Source organism: Schistocerca gregaria, chromosome 3, assembly GCF_023897955.1.
Source record: "Schistocerca gregaria isolate iqSchGreg1 chromosome 3, iqSchGreg1.2, whole genome shotgun sequence".
Lineage (NCBI taxonomy): Eukaryota > Metazoa > Arthropoda > Insecta > Orthoptera > Acrididae > Schistocerca > Schistocerca gregaria.
This window is the reverse complement of record NC_064922.1, coordinates 75935809-75954558: the sequence shown is the minus strand read 5'-3', so window position 1 is coordinate 75954558 and position 18750 is coordinate 75935809.

Sequence of the window (18750 nt, the reverse complement as noted above, 5' to 3'; positions counted from 1 at the left end):
TACAGAATACGTCTAGATGTGCATCGGAAACTACTACTGGTCTTCCAGGGAACGATCAAAGCGTAGTTTGTTTGAGACATACCTCCAGTGGAGGAATGTGCGCATGGTGACTGTTGTATTTAATCCGGATGAAAGTTCTGTGTCTCATCATCACTCTGATAGTCCACAGATTACAGAATTCTACAGATGTGCATCGGAAACTACTACCGGTCTTCCAGGGAACGATCAAAGCGTAGACTCTTTGAGAGTTACTCCCATGGAGGAAAGTGCGCATGGTTACTGATGTATTCAATCCCGATGCATTTACTGTGTTTCATCAACACTCTGATAGTCCACAGATTACAGAATGCAACGAGATGTCCATCGGAAACTACTACTGGTCTTCCTGGGAACGATCCAAAGGTAGACTGTTTCAGACATTACTCCCTTGGAGGAAAGTGCGGATGGTGACTGTTGTATTCAATCCCGATGCAATTTCTGTGTTTCATCAGCACCCTGATAGTCCACAGATTACAGAATGCCACCAGATGTGCATCGGAAACTAATACTGGTCTTCCAGGGAACGATCAAAGCTTAGACTGTTTGAGACATACCTCCTGTGGAGGAAAGTGCTCATGGTGATTGTTGTATTCAATCCCGAAGATATTTCTGTGTTTCATTAACTCTCTGATAGTCCACAGATTACAGAATGCCACCAGATGTGCATCGCAAACTACTACTGGTCTTCCAATGAACGATCAAAGGCGTAGATTGTTTGAGACTTTACTCCCCTGGAGGAAAGTGCGCATGGTGACTGTTGTATTCAATCATGATGCAATTTCTGTGTTTCATCAACACTCTGATAGTCCAAGGATTACAGAATGTTTCAAGATGTGCATCGGAAACTACTACTCGTCTTCCAGCTAACGATCAAAGCGTAGACTGTTAGAGACATTACTCCCATATAGGAAAGTGTGCAATGTGACTGTAGTATTCAATCCAATGCAATTTCTGTGTTTCATCAACACTCTGATAGTCCACAGATTACTGAATGCCTCAAGTTGTTCATCGGAAACTACTACTGGTCTTTCAGGGAACGATCAAAGCGTAGACTGTTTGGGACATTACTCCCATGGGGGAAAGTGCGCATGGTAACTGTTGTCTTCAATCCCGATGCAATTTCTGTGTTTCATCAACACTCTGATAGTCCACAGATTACAGAATGCCTCCAGATGTTAATCGGAAGCTACTACAGGTCTTCCAGGGAACGATCAAAGCGTAGACTGTTTGAGACATTACTCCCATGGAGGAAAGTGCGCATGGTGACTGTTGTATTCAATCCCGATGCAATTTCTGTGTTACATCAACACTCTGATAGTCCACAGATTACGGGAAGCATCCAGATGTGCATCGGAAACTCCTACTGGTCTTCCAGGGAACGATCAAATCGTTGACTGTTTGAGACATTACTCCCATGGAGGAAACTGCGCATGGAGACTTTTGTATTCAATCCCGAAGCAATTTCTGTGTTTCATCAACACTCTGATAGTCCACAGATTACAGAAAGCCTCCAGATGTGCAACGGAAAATACTACTGGTCTTCCAGGGAACGATCAAAGCGCAAACTGTTAGAGACATTACTCCCATGGAGGAAAGTGCGCATGGTGAATGTTGTATTCAATCCCGATGCCATTACTGTGTTTCATCAACACTCTGATAGTGTACGCATTACAGAATGCCACCATATGTGCATCGCAAACTACAACTGGTCTTCCAGGGAACGATCAAAGCGTAGATTGTTTGAGACATTACTCCCGTGGATGAGAGTGCGCTTGGTGATTGTTGTATTCCATCCCGTTGCAATTTCTGTGTTTCATCAACACTCTGATAGTCCACAGATTACAGAATGCCACGAGATGTCCATCGGAAACTACTACTGGTCTTCCTGGGAACGATCCAAGGGTAGACTGTTTCAGACATTACTCCCTTGGAGGAAAGTGCGGATGGTGACTGTTGTATTCAATCCCGATGCAATTTCTGTGTTTCATCAGCACCCTGATAGTCCACAGATTACAGAATCCCACCAGATGTGCATCGGAAACTAATACTGGTCTTCCAGGGAACGATCAAAGCGACAACTGTTAGAGACATTACTCCCATGGAGGAATGTGCGCATGGTGACTGTTGTATTCAATCCCAATGCAATTTCTGTGTTTCATCAACACTCTGATAGTCCACAGATTACGGAATGCCTCCGGATGTGCATCGGAAACTACTAATGGTCTTCCAGGGAAGAGATCAAAACGTAGACTGTTTGAGACATTACTCCCATGGAGAAAAGTGCACATGGTGAATGTAGTATTCAATCCCGATGCAATTTCTGTGTTTCATGAACACTCTGATGGTCCACAGATTACAGAAAGCCTCCAGATGTGCATCGGAAAATACAACTGGTCTTCCAGGGAACGATCAAAGCGTAGATTGTTTGAGAGTTACTCGCATGGAGGAAAGTGCGCATAGTGACTGTTGTATTCAATCCCGATGCAATTACTATCTTTCATCAACACTCTGATAGTCTACGCATTGCAGAATGCCACCATATGTCCATCGCAAATTACTACTGGTCTTCCAGGGAACGATCAAAGGCGTAGATTGTTTGACACATTACTGCCGTGGAGGAAAGTGCGCATGGTGACTGTAGTATTCTATCCGGATGAAAATTCTATGTTTCATCAACACTCTGATAGTCCACAGATTACAGAACGCTACCTGATGTGGATCGGAAACTACTACTGGTCTTCCAGGGAACGATCAAATCGTTGACTGTCTGAGACATTACTCCCATGGAGGAAACTGCGCATGGAGACTGTTGTATTCAATCCCGATGGAATTTCTGTGTTTCATCAACACTCTGATGGTCCACAGATTACAGAAAGCCTCCAGATGTGCATCGGAAAATACTACTGGTCTTCCAGGGAACGATCAAAGCGTAGATTGTTTGAGAGTTACCCCATGGAGGAAAGTGCGCATGGTGACTGTTGTATTCAATCCCGATGCAATTACTGTCTTTCATCAACACTCTGATAGTCTATGCATTACAGAATGCCACCATATGTGCATCGCAAACTACTACTGGTCTTCCAGGGAACGATCAAAGGCGTAGATTGTTTGACACATTACTGCCGTGGAGGAAAGTGCGCATGGTGACTGTAGTATTCTATCCGGATGAAATTTCTATGTTTCATCAACACTCTGATAGTCCACAGATTACAGAACGCTACCTGATGTGGATCGGAAACTACTACTGGGCTTCCAGGGAACGATCAAAGCGTAGATTGTTTGAGAGTTACTCCCATGGAGGAAAGTGCGCATGGTGACAGTTGTATTTAATCCCGATGCAAATTCTGTGTTTCATCAACACTCTCATAGTCTACAGATTACAGAATACGTCTAGACGTGCATCGGAAACTACTACTGGTCTTCCAGGGAACGATCAAAGCGTAGTTTGTTTGAGGCATACCTCCAGTGGAGGAATGTGCCCATGGTGACTGTTGTATTTAATCCGGATGAAAGTTCTGTGTCTCATCATCACTCTGATAGTCCACAGATTACAGAATGCTACCAGATGTGCATCGGAAACTACTACTGGTCTTCCAGGGAACGATCAAAGCGTAGACTGTTTGAGACATACCTCCCGTGGATGAGAGTGCGCTTGGTGATTGTTGTATTCCATCCCGTTGCAATTTCTGTGTTTCATCAACACTCTGATAGTCCACAGATTACAGAATGCCACGAGATGTCCATCGGAAACTACTACTGGTCTTCCTGGGAACGATCCAAGGGTAGACTGTTTCAGACATTACTCCCTTGGAGGAAAGTGCGGATGGTGACTGTTGTATTCAATCCCGATGCAATTTCTGTGTTTCATCAGCACCCTGATAGTCCACAGATTACAGAATCCCACCAGATGTGCATCGGAAACTAATACTGGTCTTCCAGGGAACGATCAAAGCGTAGACTGTTTGAGACATACCTCCCGTGGAGGAATGTGCTCATGGTGATTGTTGTATTCAATCCCGAAGATATTTCTGTGTTTCATTAACTCTCTGATAGTCCACAGATTACAGAATGCCACCAGATGCGCATCGGAAACTACTACTGGTCTTCCAGGGAACGATCAAAGCGTAGACTGTTTGAGACATTACTCCCATGGTGGAAATTGCGCATGGAGACTGTTGTATTCAATCCCGATGGAATTTCTGTGTTTCATCAACACTCTGATAGTCCACAGGTTATAGAATGCCTCCCGATGTGCATCGGAAACTACTACTGGTCTTTCAGGGAACGATCAAAGCGTAGACTGTTTGGGACATTACTCCCATGGTGGATAGTGCGCATGGTGACTGTTGTCTTCAATCCCGATGCAATTTCTGTGTTTCATCAACACTCTGATAGTCCACAGATTACAGAATGCCTCCAGATGTTAATCGGAAGCTACTACTGGTCTTCCAGGGAACGATCAAAGCGTAGACTGTTTGAGAAATTACTCCCATGGAGGAAAGTGCGCATGGTGACTGTTGTATTCAATCCCGATGCAATTTCTGTGTTACATCAACACTCTGATAGTCCACAGATCACGGAAACATCCAGATGTACATCGGAAACTACTACTGGTCTTCCAGGGAACGATCAAATCGTTGACTGTTTGAGACATTACTCCCATGGAGGAAACTGCGCATGGAGACTGTTTTATTCAATCCCGATGGAATTTCTGTGTTTCATCAACACTCTGATAGTCCACAGATTACGGAAAGCCTCCAGATGTGCATCGGAAAAAACTACTGGTCTTCCAGGGAACGATCAAAGGCGAAGATAGTTTGACACATTACTCCCGTGGAGGAAAGTGCGCATGGTGACTGTTGTATTCTATCCGGATGAAATTTCTATGTTTCATCAAAACTCTGATAGTCCACAGATTACAGAATGCTACCTGATGTGCATCGGAAACTACTACTGGTCTTCCAGGGAACGATCAAAGCGTAGATTGTTTGAGAGTTACTCCCATGGAGGAAAGTGCGCATGGTGACTGTTGTATTTAATCCCGATGCAAATTCTGTGTTTCATCAACACTCTCATAGTCTACAGATTACAGAATACGTCTAGATGTGCATCGGAAACTACTACTGGTCTTCCAGGGAACGATCAAAGCGTGGTTTGTTTGAGACATACCTCCAGTGGAGGAATTTGCGCATTGTGACTGTTGTATTTAATCCGGATGAAAGTTCTGTGTCTCATCATCACTCTGATAGTCCACAGATTACAGAATGCTACCAGATGTGCATCGGAAACTACTACTGGTCTTCCAGGGAACGATCAAAGCGTAGACTCTTTGAGAGTTACTCCCATGGAGGAAAGTGCGCATGGTTACTGATGTATTCAATCCCGATGCATTTTCTGTGTTTCATCAACACTCTGATAGTCCACAGATTACAGAATGCCACGAGATGTCCATCGGAAACTACTACTGGTCTTCCTGGGAACGATCCAGGGGTAGACTGTTTCAGACATTACTCCCTTGGAGGAAAGTGCGGATGGTGACTGTTGTATTCAATCCCGATGCAATTTCTGTGTTTCATCAGCACCCTGATAGTCCACAGATTACAGAATGCCACCAGATGTGCATCGGAAACTAATACTGGTCTTCCAGGGAACGATCAAAGCGTAGACTGTTTGAGACATACCTCCCGTGGAGGAAAGTGCTCATGGTGAATGTTGTATTCAATCCCGAAGATATTTCTGTGTTTCATTAACTCTCTGATAGTCCACAGATTACAGAATGCCACCAGATGTGCATCGGAAACTACTACTGGTCTTCCAGGGAACGATCAAAGCGTAGACTGTTTGAGACATTACTCCAATGGTGGAAATTGCGCATGGAGACTGTTGTATTCAATCCCGATGGAATTTCTGTGTTTCATCAACACTCTGATAGTCCACAGAATACAGAATGCCTCCAGATGTGCATCGGAAAATACTACTGGTCTTCCAGGGAACGATCAAATCGTAGACTGTTAGAGACATTACTCCCATGGAGGAAAGTTGTACATGGTGACTGTTGTGTTCAATCCCGATGCAATTACTGTGTTTCATCAACACTCTGATAGTCTACGCATTACAGAATGCCACCATATGTGCATCGCAAACTACTACTGGTCTTCCAATGAACGATCAAAGGCGTAGATTGTTTGAGACATTACTCCCCTGGAGGAAAGTGCGCATGGTGACTGTTGTATTCAATCATGATGCAATTTCTGTGTTTCATCAACACTCTGATAGTCCAAGGATTACAGAATGTTTCAAGATGTGCATCGGAAACTACTACTGGTCTTCCAGCTAACGATCAAAGCGTAGACTGTTAGAGACATTACTCCCATATAGGAAAGTGTGCAATGTGACTGTAGTATTCAATCCAATTGCAATTTCTGTGTTTCATCAACACTCTGATAGACCACAGATTACTGAATGCCTCAAGTTGTTCATCGGAAACTACTACTGGTCTTGCAGGGAAAGATCAAAGCGTAGACTCTTTGAGACATTACTTTTATGGAGGAATGTGCGCATGGTGACTGTTGCATTCAATCTCGATGCAATTTCTGTGTTTCATCAACACTCTAATAATCCACAGATTACAGAATGCCTCCAGATATGTATCGTAAACTACTACTGGTCTTCCAGACAACGATCAAAGCGTAAACTCTTTGAGACATTACTCCCATGGAGGAAAGTGCGCATGGTGACTGTTGTATTCAATCCCGATGCATTTTCTGTGTTTCATCAACACTCTGATAGTCCACAGATTACAGAATGCCACGAGATGTGCACCGGAAACTGCTACTGGACTTCCAGGGAACGATCAAAGCGTAAATTCCTTGAGACATTACTCACATGAAGGAAAGTGCGTATGGTGACTGTTGTATTCAATCCCGATTCAATTAATGTGTTTCATCAACACTCTGATAGTCCACAGATAAAGGAAAGCCTCCAAATGTGCATCGGAAACTAATACTGGTCTTCCATGGAACGATCAAAGCGTAGACTGTTAGGGACATTACTCCCATGGAGGAAAGTGCGCATGGTGACTGTTGTATTCAATCTCGATGCAATTTCTGTGTTTCATCAACACTCTGATAGTCCACAGATTACAGAATGCCACCAGATGAGCATCGGAAACTACTACTGGTCTTTCAGGGAACGATCAAAGCGTAGACTTTTAGGGACATTACTCCCATGGAGAAAGTGCGCATGGTGACTGTTGTATTCAATCCCGATGCAATTTCTGTGTTTCATCATCACTCTGATAGTCCACAGATTACAGAATGCCACCATATGTGCATCGGAAACTACTACTGGTCTTCCAGGGAACGATCAAAGCGTAGACTCTTTGAGACATTACATTTTTGGAGGAATGTGCGCATGGTGACTGTTGTATTCAATCCCGATGCAATATCTGTGTTTCATCAACACTCTGATAGTCCACAGATTACAGAGTGCCTCCAGATGTGCATCGGAAACTACTACTGGACTTCCAGGGATCGATCAAAGCGTAAACTCCTTGAGACATTACTCCCATGAAGGAAAGTGCGCATGGTGACTGTTGTATTCAATCCCGATGCATTTTCTGTGTTTCATCAACACTCTGATAGTCCACAGATTACAGAATGCCACGAGATGAGCATCGGAAACTACTACTGGTCTTCCTGGGAACGATCCAAGCATAGACTGTTTCAGACATTACTCCCATGGAAGAAAGTGCGCATATTGACTGTTGTATTCAATTTCGATACAATTTCAGTTTTTCATCAACACTCTGATAGTCCACAGATTAGAGAATGCCTCCAGATGTGCATCGGAAACTACTACTGGTCTTCCAGGGAATGATCAAAGCGTAGACTGTTTCAGACACTACTCCCATGGAAGGAAGTGCGCATGGTGACTGTTGTATTCAATTTCGATGCAATTTCTGTGTTTCATCAACACTCTGATAGTCCACAGATTACAGAATGCCACCAGATGTGCATCGGAAACTACTACTGCTCTTCCAGGGAACGATCAAAGCGTAGACTCTTAGAGACATACCTCCCGTGGAGGAAAGTGCGCATGTTGACTGTTGTATTCATTCCCGATGCAATTTCTGTGTTTCATCAACACTCTGATTGTCCACAGATTACAGAATGCCACCAGATGTGCATCGGAAACTACTACTGGTCTTCCAGGGGACGATCAAAGCATAGACTGTATGAGAATTACTCCCATGGAGGAAAGTGCGCATGGTGACTGTTGTATTCAATCCCGATGCAATTTCTGTGTTTCATCAACACTCTGATAGTCTACGCATTACAGAATGCAACCATATGTTCATCGCAAACTACTACTGGTCATCCAGGGAACGATCAAAGGCGTAGTTTGTTTGAGACATTACTCCCCTGGAGAAAAGTGCGCATGGTGATTGTTGTATTCAATCCCGATGCAATTTCTGTGTTTCATCAACACTCTGATAGTCCACAGATTACAGAATGTTTCAAGATGTGTATCGGAAACTACTACTGGTCTTCCAGGGAACGATCACAGCGTAGACTGTTTGGGACATTACTACCGTGGAGCAGTGTGCGCATGGTGACTGTTGTATTCAATACCGATGCATTTTCTGTGTTTCATCAACACTCTGATAGTCCACACATTACAGAATGACACGAGATGTGCATCGGAAACTACTACTGGTCTTCCAGGGAACGATCAAACGGTAGACTGTTTCAGATATTACTCCCATGGTGGAAAGTGCGGATGGTGACTGTTGTGTTCAATCCCGATGCAATTTCTGTGTTTCATCAACACTCTGATAGTCCACAGATTACAGAATGCCACCAGATGTGCACCGGAAACTACTACTGCTCTTCCAGGGACCGATCAAAGCGTAGACTGTTAGAGACATACCTCCCGAGGAGGAAAGTGCGCTTGTTGACTGTTGTATTCATTTCCGATGCAATTTCTGTGTTTCATCAACACTCTGATAGTCCACAGATTACAGAATGCCACCAGATGTGCATCGGAAACTACTACTGGTCTTCCAGGGAACGATCAAAGCATAGACTGTTTGAGAATTACTCCCATGGAGGAAAGTGGGCATGGTGACTGTTGTATTCAATCCCGATGCAATATCTGTGTTTCATCAACACTCTGATAGTCCACAGATCACAGAAAGCCTCCAGATGTGCCTCGAAAACTACTACTGGTCTTCCAGGGAACGATCAAAGCGTAGACTGTTTGGGACATTACTACCGTGGAGCAATGTGCGCGTGGTGACTGTTGTATTCAATCCCGATGCAATTTCTTTGTTTCATCAACACTCTGATAATCCACAGATTACAGAATACCTCCAGATGTGCATCGGAAACTACTACTGGTCTTCCAGGGAACGATCAAAGCGTATACTGTTTGAGACATACCTCCCGTGGAGGAAAGTGCGCATGGTGACTGTTGTATTCAATCCCGATTCAATTAATGTGTTTCATCAACACTCTGTTAGTCCACAGATAAAGGAAAGCCTCCAGATGTGCATCGGAAACTACTACTGGTCTTCCAGGGAACGATCAAAGCGTAGACTGTTAGGGACATTACTCCCATGGAGGAAAGTGCGCATGGTGACTGTTGTATTCAATCTCGATGCAATTTCTGTGTTTCATCTACACTCTGATAGTCTACAGATTACAGAATGCCACAAGATGTGCATCGGAAATTGCTACTGGTCTTTCAGGGAACGATCAAAGCGTAGACTGTTTGAGACATTACTCTCATGGAGAAAAAATGCATGGTGACTGTTGTATTCAATCCCGATGCAGTTTCTGTGTTTCAACAAAACTATGATAGTCCACAGATAACGGAAAGACTCCAGATGTGCATCGGAAACTACTACTGGACGTCCAGGGAACGATCAAAGCGTAAATTCCTTGAGACATTACTCACATGAAGGAAAGTGCGTATGGTGACTGTTGTATTCAATCCCGATTCAATTAATGTGTTTCATCAACACTCTGATAGTCCACAGATAAAGGAAAGCCTCCAGATGTGCATCGGAAACAACTACTGGTCTTCCAGGGAACGATCAAAGCGTAGACTGTTAGGGACATTACTCCCATGGAGGAAAGTGCGCATGGTGACTGTTGTATTCAGTCTCGATGCAATTTCTGTGTTTCATCAACACTCTGATAGTCCACAGATTACAGAATGCTACCAGATGAGCATCGGAAACTACTACTGGTCTTTCAGGGAACGATCAAATCGTAGACTGTTAGGGACATTACTCCCATGGAGAAAGTGCGCATGGTGACTGTTGTATTCAATCCCGATGCATTTTCTGTGTTTCATCAACACTCTGATAGTCCACAGATTACAGAATGCCACGAGATGAGCATCGGAAACTACTACTGGTCTTCCTGGGAACGATCTAAGCATAGACAGTTTCAGACATTACTCCCATGGAAGAAAGTGCGCATATTGACTGTTGTATTCAATTTCGATACAATTTCAGTTTTTCATCAACACTCTGATAGTCCACAGATTAGAGAATGCCTCCAGATGTGCATCGGAAACTACTACTGGTCTTCCAGGGAATGATCAAAGCGTAGACTGTTTCAGACACAACTCCCATGGAAGGAAGTGCGCATGGTGACTGTTGTATTCAATTTCGATGCAATTTCTGTGTTTCATCAACACTCTGATAGTCCACAGATTACAGAATGCCTCCAGATGTGCATCGGAAACTAGTACTGGACTTTCAGAGTACGATCAAAGCGTAAACTCCTTGAAACATTACTCCCATGGAGGAAAGTGCGCATGGTAACTGTTGTATTCAATCCCGATGCATTTTCTGTGTTTCATCAACACTCTGATAGTCCACAGATTACAGAATGCCACGAGATGTGCATCGGAAACTACTACTGGTCTTCCTGGGAACGATCCAAGCGTAGACTGTTTCAGACATTACTCCCATGGAGGAAAGTGCGCAAGGTGACTGTTGTATTCAATCCCGATGCAATTTCTGTGTTTCATCAACACTCTGATAGTCCACAGATTACAGAATGCCAAAGAGATGTGCATCGGAAACTACTACTGGTCTTTCAGGGAACGATCAAAGCGTAGACTGTTTCAGACATTACTCCCGTGGTGTAATGTGCGCATGGTGACTGTTGTATTCAATCCCGATGCAATTTCTGTGTTTCATCAACACTGATAGTCCACAGATTACAGAATGCCTCCCGATGTTCATCGGAAACTACTACTGGTCTTCCAGGGAACGATCAAATAGTAGACTGTTTGAGACATTACTGCCGTGGAGGAAAGTGCGCATGGTGTCTGTTGTATTCAATCCCGATGCAATTTCTGTGTTTCATCAACACTCTGATAGTCCACAGATTACAGAATGCCTCCAGATGTTCATCGGAAACTACTACTGGTCTTCCAGGGAACGATCAAATAGTAGACTGTTTGAGACATTACTCCCGTGGAGGAAAGTGCGCATGGTGACTGTTGTATTCAATGCCGATGCAATTTCTGTGTTTCATCAACACGTTGATACTCCACAGATTACAGAATGCCTCCAGATGTTCATCGGAAACTACTACTGGTCTTCCAGGGAACTATCAAAGCGTAGACTGTTTCAGACATTACTCCCATGGAAGAAAGTGCGCATGGTGACTGTTGTATTCAATTTCGATGCAATTTCTGTGTTTCATCAACACTATGATAGTCCACAGATTACAGAATGCCTCCAGATGTGCATCGGAAACTACTACTGGTCTTCCAGGGAACGATCAAAGCGTAAACTCTTTGAGACATTGCTCCCATGGAGAAAAAATGCATGGTGACTGTTGTATTCAATCCCGATGCAGTTTCTGTGTTTCATCAAAAATCTGATAGTCCACAGATAACGGAAAGCCTCCAGATGTGCATCGGAAACTACTACTGGTCTTCCAGGGAACGATCAAAGCGTAGACTGTTAGGGACATTACTCCCATGGAGGAAAGTGCGGATGGTGACTGTTGTATTCAATCCCGATGAAATTTCTGTGTTTCATCAACGCTCTGATAGTCCACAGATTACAGATTGTCTCCAGATGTGCATCGGAAACTACTACTGGTCTTCCAGGGAACGATCAAAGCGTAGACTGTTTGAGACATTACATTTATGGAGGAATGTGCGCATGGTGACTGTTGTATTCAATCCCGATGCAATTTCTGTGTTTCATCAACACTCTGATAGTCCACAGATTACAGAATGCCTCCAGATGTGCATCGGAAACTACTACTGGCCTTTCAGGGAACGATCAAAGAGTAGACTGTTTGAGACATTACTCCCATGGAGGAAAGTGCGGATAGTGACTGTTGTATTGAATCCCGATGAAATTTCTGTGTTTCATCAACACTCTGATAGTCCTTATATTACAGATTGTCTCCAGATGTGCATCGGAAACTACTACTGGTCTTCCAGAGTACGATCAAAGCGTAGGCTGTTTGAGACATTACTCCCTTAAAGGAAAGTGTGCATGGTGACTGTTGTATTCAATCCAGATGCAATTTCTGTGTTTCATCAACACTCTGATAGTCCACAGATGACGGAAAGCCTCCAGATGTGCATCGGAAACTACTACTGGTCTTCCAGGGAACGATCAAAGGTTACACTGTTAGGGACATTACTCCCATGGAGGAAAGTGCGCATGGTGACTGTTGTATTCAATCCCGATGCAATTTCTGTGTTTCATCAACACTCTGATAGTCCACAGATTACAGAATGCCACGAGATGAGCATCGGAAACTACTACTGGTCTTCCTGGGAACGATCCAAGCATAGACTGTTTCAGACATTACTCCCATGGAAGAAAGTGCGCATATTGACTGTTGTATTCAATTTCGATGCAATTTCTGTGTTTCATCAACACTCTGAAAGTCCACAGATTACAGAGTGCCTCCAGATGTGCATCGGAAATTACTACTGGTCTTCCAGGGAAAGATCAAAGCGTAGACTCTTTGAGATATTACTCCCATGGAGGAAAGTACGCATGGTGACTGTTGTATTCAATTTCGATGGAATTTCTGTGTTTCATCAACACTCTGATAGACCACAGATTACAGAATGCCTCCAGATGTGCATCGAAAACTACTACTGGACTTTCAGAGTACGATCAAAGCGTAAACTCCTTGAGACACTACTCCCATGGAGGAAAGTGCGCATGGTGAATGTTGTATTCAATCCTGATGCATTTTCTGTGTTTCATCAACACTCTGATAGTCCACAGATTACAGAATGCAACGAGATGTGCATCGGAAACTACTACTGGTCTTCCTGGGAACGATCCAAGCGTAGACTGTTTGAGACATTACTCCCATGGAGGAAAGTGCGGATGGCGACTGTTGTATTCAATCCCGATGCAATTTCTGTGTTTCATCAACATTCTAATACTCCACAGATTACAGAATGCCTCCAGATGTGCATCGGAAACTACTACTGGTCTTCCAGGGAACGATCAAAGCGTAGACTGTTTGAGACATTACTCCCATGGAGGAAAGTGCGGATGGTGACTGTTGTATTCAATCCCGATGAAATTTCTGTGTTTCATCAACACTCTGATAGTCCACAGATTACAGATTGTCTCCAGATGTGCATCGGAAACTACTACTGTACTTCCAGGGAACGATCAAAGCGTAGACTGTTTGAGACTGTACTCCCATTTAGGAAAGTGCGGATGGTGACGGTTGTATTCAATCCCGATGAAATTTCTGTGTTTCATCAACACTCTGATAGTCCACAGATTACAGATTACCTCCAGATGTGCATCGGAAACTACTACTGGTCTTCCAGGGAACGATCAAAGCGTAGACTGTTTGAGACATTTCTCCCATAAAGGAAAGTGCGCATGGTGACTGTTGTATTCAATCCCGATGCAATTTCTGTGTTTCATCAACACTCTGATAGTCCACAGATGACGGAAAACCTCCAGATGTGCATCGGAAACTACTACTGGTCTTCCAGGGAACGATCAAAGCGTAGACTCTTTGAGACATTACTTTTATGGAGGAATGTGCGCATGGTGACTGTTGTATTCAATCCCGATGCAATTTCTGTGTTTTATCAACACTCTGATAGTCCACAGATTACAGAATGCCTCCAGATGTGCATCGGAAACTACTACTGGACTTCCAGGGATCGATCAAAGCGTAAATTCCTTGAGACATTACTCCCATGAAGGAATGTGCGCATGGTGACTGTTGTATTCAATCCCGATGCATTTTCTGTGTTTCATCAACACTTTGATAGTCCACAGATTACAGAATGCCTCCAGATGTGCATCGGAAGCTACTACTGGACTTCCAGGGAAGGATCAAAGCGTAGACTGTTTGAGAGTTACTCCCATGGAGGAAAGGGCGCATGGTGACTGTTGTATTCAGTCCCGATGCAATTTCTGTGTTTCGTCAACATTCTAATACTCCACAGATTACAGAATGCCTCCAGATGTGCATCGGAAACTACTACTGGTCTTCCAGGGAACGATCGAAGCGTAGACTGTTTGAGACATTATTCCCATGGAGGAAAGTGCGGATGCTGACTGTTGTATTCAATCCCGATGAAATTTCTTTGTTTCATCAACACTCTGATAGTCCACAGATTACAGATTGTCTCCAGATGTGCATCGGAAACTACTACTGGTCTTCCATGGAACGATCAAAGCGTAGACTGTTTGAGACATTACTCCCATGGAGAAAAAATGCATGGTCATTGTGTATTCAATCCCGATGCAGTTTCTGTGTTTCATCAACCCTCTGATCGTCCACAGATTACAGAATGCCTCCAGATGTTCATCGGAAACTACTACTGGTCTTCCAGGGAACGATGAAAGCGTAGACTCTTTGAGACATTACTTTTATGGAGGAATGTGCGCATGGTGACTGTTGTATTCAATCCCGATGCAATTTCTGAGTTTCATCAACACTCTATAGTCCACAGATTACAGAATGCCTCCAGATGTGCATCGTAAACTACTACTGGTCTACCAGGGAACGATCAAAGCGTAACCCTTTGAGACATTACTCACATGGAGGAAAGTGCGCATGATAACTGTTGTATTCAATCCCGATGAATTTTCTGTGTTTCATCAACACTCTGATAGTCCACAGATTACAGAATGCCACGAGATGTGCATCGGAAACTACTACTGGTCTTCCAGGGAACGATCAAAGCGTAGACTGTTTCAGACATTACTCCCGTGGAGGAATGTGTGCATGGTGACTGTTGTATTCAATCCCGATGCAATTTCTGTGTTTCATCAACACTGATAGTCCACAGATTATATAATGCCTCCAGATGTTCATCGAAAACTACTACTGGTCTTCCAGGGAACGATCAAATCGTAGACTGTTTGAGACATTACTGCCGTGGAGGAAAGTGCGCATGGTGACTGTTGTATTCAATCCCGATGCAATTTCTGTGTTTCATCAACACTCTGATGGTCCACAGATTACAGAATGCCTCCAGATGTTCATCGAAAATTTCTACTGGTCTTCCACCGAACGATCAAAGCGTAGACTGTTTGAGACATTACTGCCGCGGAGGAAATTGCGCATGGTGACTGTTGTATTCAATCCCGAAGGAATTTCTGTGTTTCATCAACACTCTGATAGTCCACAGATTACAGAATGCCTCCAGATGTGCATCGGAAACTACTACTGGACTTCCAGGGATCGATCAAAGCGTAAATTCCTTGAGACATTACTCCCATGGAGGAAAGTGCGCAAGTTGACTGTTGTATTCAATCCCGATGCAATTTCTGTGTTTCATCAACACTCTGATAGTCCACAGATTACAGAATGCCACCAGATGTTCATCGGAAACTACTGCTGGACTTTCAGGGAACGATCAAAGCGTAGACTCTTTGAGACATTACTTTTATGGAGGAATGTGCGAATGGTGACTGTTGTATTCAATCCCGATGCAAATTATGTGTTTCATCAACTCTCTGATAGTCCACAGATGACGGAAAGCCTCCAGATGTGCATCGGAAACTACTACTGGTCTTCCAGGGAACGATGAAAGCGTAGACTCTTTGAGACATTACTTTTATGGAGGAATGTGCGCATGGTGACTGTTTTATTCAATCCCGATGCAATTTCTGAGTTTCATCAACACTCTAATAGTCCACACATTACAGAATGCCACGAGATGTTCATCGGAAACTACTACTGGTCTTCCAGGGAACGTTCAAATCGTAGACTGTTTGAGACATTACTGCCGTGGAGGAATGTGCGCATGGTGACTGTTGTATTCAATGCCGATGCAATTTCTGTTTTTCATCAACAATCTGGTACTCAACAGATTACAGAATGCCTCCAGATGTGCATCGGAAACTACTACTGGTCTTCCAGGGGACGATCAAAGCGTAGACTGTTTCAGACATTACTCCCATGGAAGAAAGTGCGCATGGTGACTATTGTATTCAATTTCAATGCAACTTCTGTGTTTCATCGAAACTCTGATGGTTCACAGATTACAGAATGCCTCCAGATGTGCATCGGAAACTACTACTGGTCTTCCAGGGAACGATCAAAGCGTAGACTGTTTGAGACATTACTCCCATGGAGGAAAGTGCGCATGGTGACTGTTGTATTCAATCCAGATGAAATTTCTGTGTTTCATCAACACCCTGATAGTGCACAGATTACAGAATGCCACGAGATGTGCATCGGAAACTACTACTGGTCTTCCTGGGAACGATCTAAGCGTAGACTGTTTCAGACATTACTCCCATGGAGGAAAGTGCGCATGGTGACTGTTGTATTAAATCCCGATGCAATTACTGTGTTTCATCAACACTCTGATAGTCTACACATTACAGAATGCCACCAGATGTGCATCGGAAACTACTACTGGTCTTCCAGGGAACGATCAAAAGCGTAGATTGTTTGAGACATTACTCCCGTGGAGTAAAGTGCGCATGGTGACTGTTGTATCAAATCCCGATGCAATTTCTGTGTTTCATAAACACTCTGATAGTCCACAGATTACAGAATGTTTCAAGATGTGCATCGGAAACTACTACTGGTCTTCCAGCTAACGATCAAAGCGTAGACTGTTTGAGACATTACTCTCATGGAGGAAAGTGCGCATGGTGACTGTTGTATTCAATTTCGATGCAATTTCTGTGTTTCATCAACACTCTGATAGTCCACAGATTACAGAATGCCTCCAGATGTGCATCGGAAACTACTACTGGACTTCCAGGGATCGATCAAAGCGTAAATTCCTTGAGACATTACTCCCATGGAGGAAAGTGCGCAAGTTGACTGTTGTATTCAATCCCGATGCAATTTCTGTGTTTCATCAACACTCTGATAGTCCACAGATTACAGAATGCCACAAGATGTTCATCGGAAACTACTACTGGACTTTCAGGGAACGATCAAAGCGTAGACACTTTGAGACATTACTTTTATGGAGGAATGTGCGAATGGTGACTGTTGTATTCAATCCCGATGCAATTTATGTGTTTCATCAACTCTCTGATAGTCCACAGATGACGGAAAGCCTCCAGATGTCCATCGGAATCTACTCCTGATCTTCCTGGGAACGATCAAAGCGTAGACTGCTAGGGACATTACTCCCATGGAGGAAAGTGCGCAAGGTTACTGTTGTATTAAATCCCGATGCAATTTCTGTGTTTCATCAACACTCTGATAATCCACAGATTACAGAATGCCACCAGATGTGCATCGGAAACTACTACTGGACTTTCAGGGAACGATCAAAGCGTAGACTGTTTGAGACATTACTCCCATGGAGAAAAAATGCATGGTCATTGTTGTATTCAATCCCGATGCAGTTTCTGTGTTTCATCAACCCTCTGATAGTCCACAGATTACAGAATGAATCCAGATGTTCATCGGAAACTACTACTGGTCTTCCAGGGAACGATGAAAGCGTAGACTCCTTGAGACATTACTTTTATGGAGGAATGAGCGCATGGTGACTGTTGTATTCAATCCCGATGCAATTTCTGAGTTTCATCAACACTCTGATAGTCCACAGATTACAGAATGCCTCCAGATGTGCATCCGAAACCACTACTGGTCTTTCAGGGAACGATCAAAGCGTAGACAGTTTGAGACTTTACTCCCATGGAGAAAAAATGCATGGTGACAGTTGTATTCAATACCGATGCAGTTTCTGTGTTTCATCAACACTCTGATAGTCCACAGATTACAGAGTGCCTCCAGATGTTCATCGGAAACTACTACTGGTCTTCCAGGGAACGATCAAATTGTAGACTGTTTGAGACATTACTGCCGTGGAGGAAAGTGCGCATGGTGACTGTTGTATTCAATCCCGATGCAATTTCTGTGTTTCATCAACACTCTGATAGTCCACAGATTACAGAATGCCTCCAGGTGTTCATCGGAAATTTCTACTGGTCTTCCACGGAACGATCAAAGCGTAGAATGTTTGAGACATTAATTTTATGCAGGAATGGGCGCATGGTGACTGTTGTATTCAATCCCGATGCAATTTCTGTGTTTCATCTACACTCTGATAATACACAGATTACAGAATACCTCCATATGTGCATCGGAAACTACTACTGGTCTTCCAGGGAACGATCAAAGCGTAAACTGTTTGAGACATTACTCCCATGGAGCAAAGTGCGCATGGTGACTGTTCTATTCAATCCCG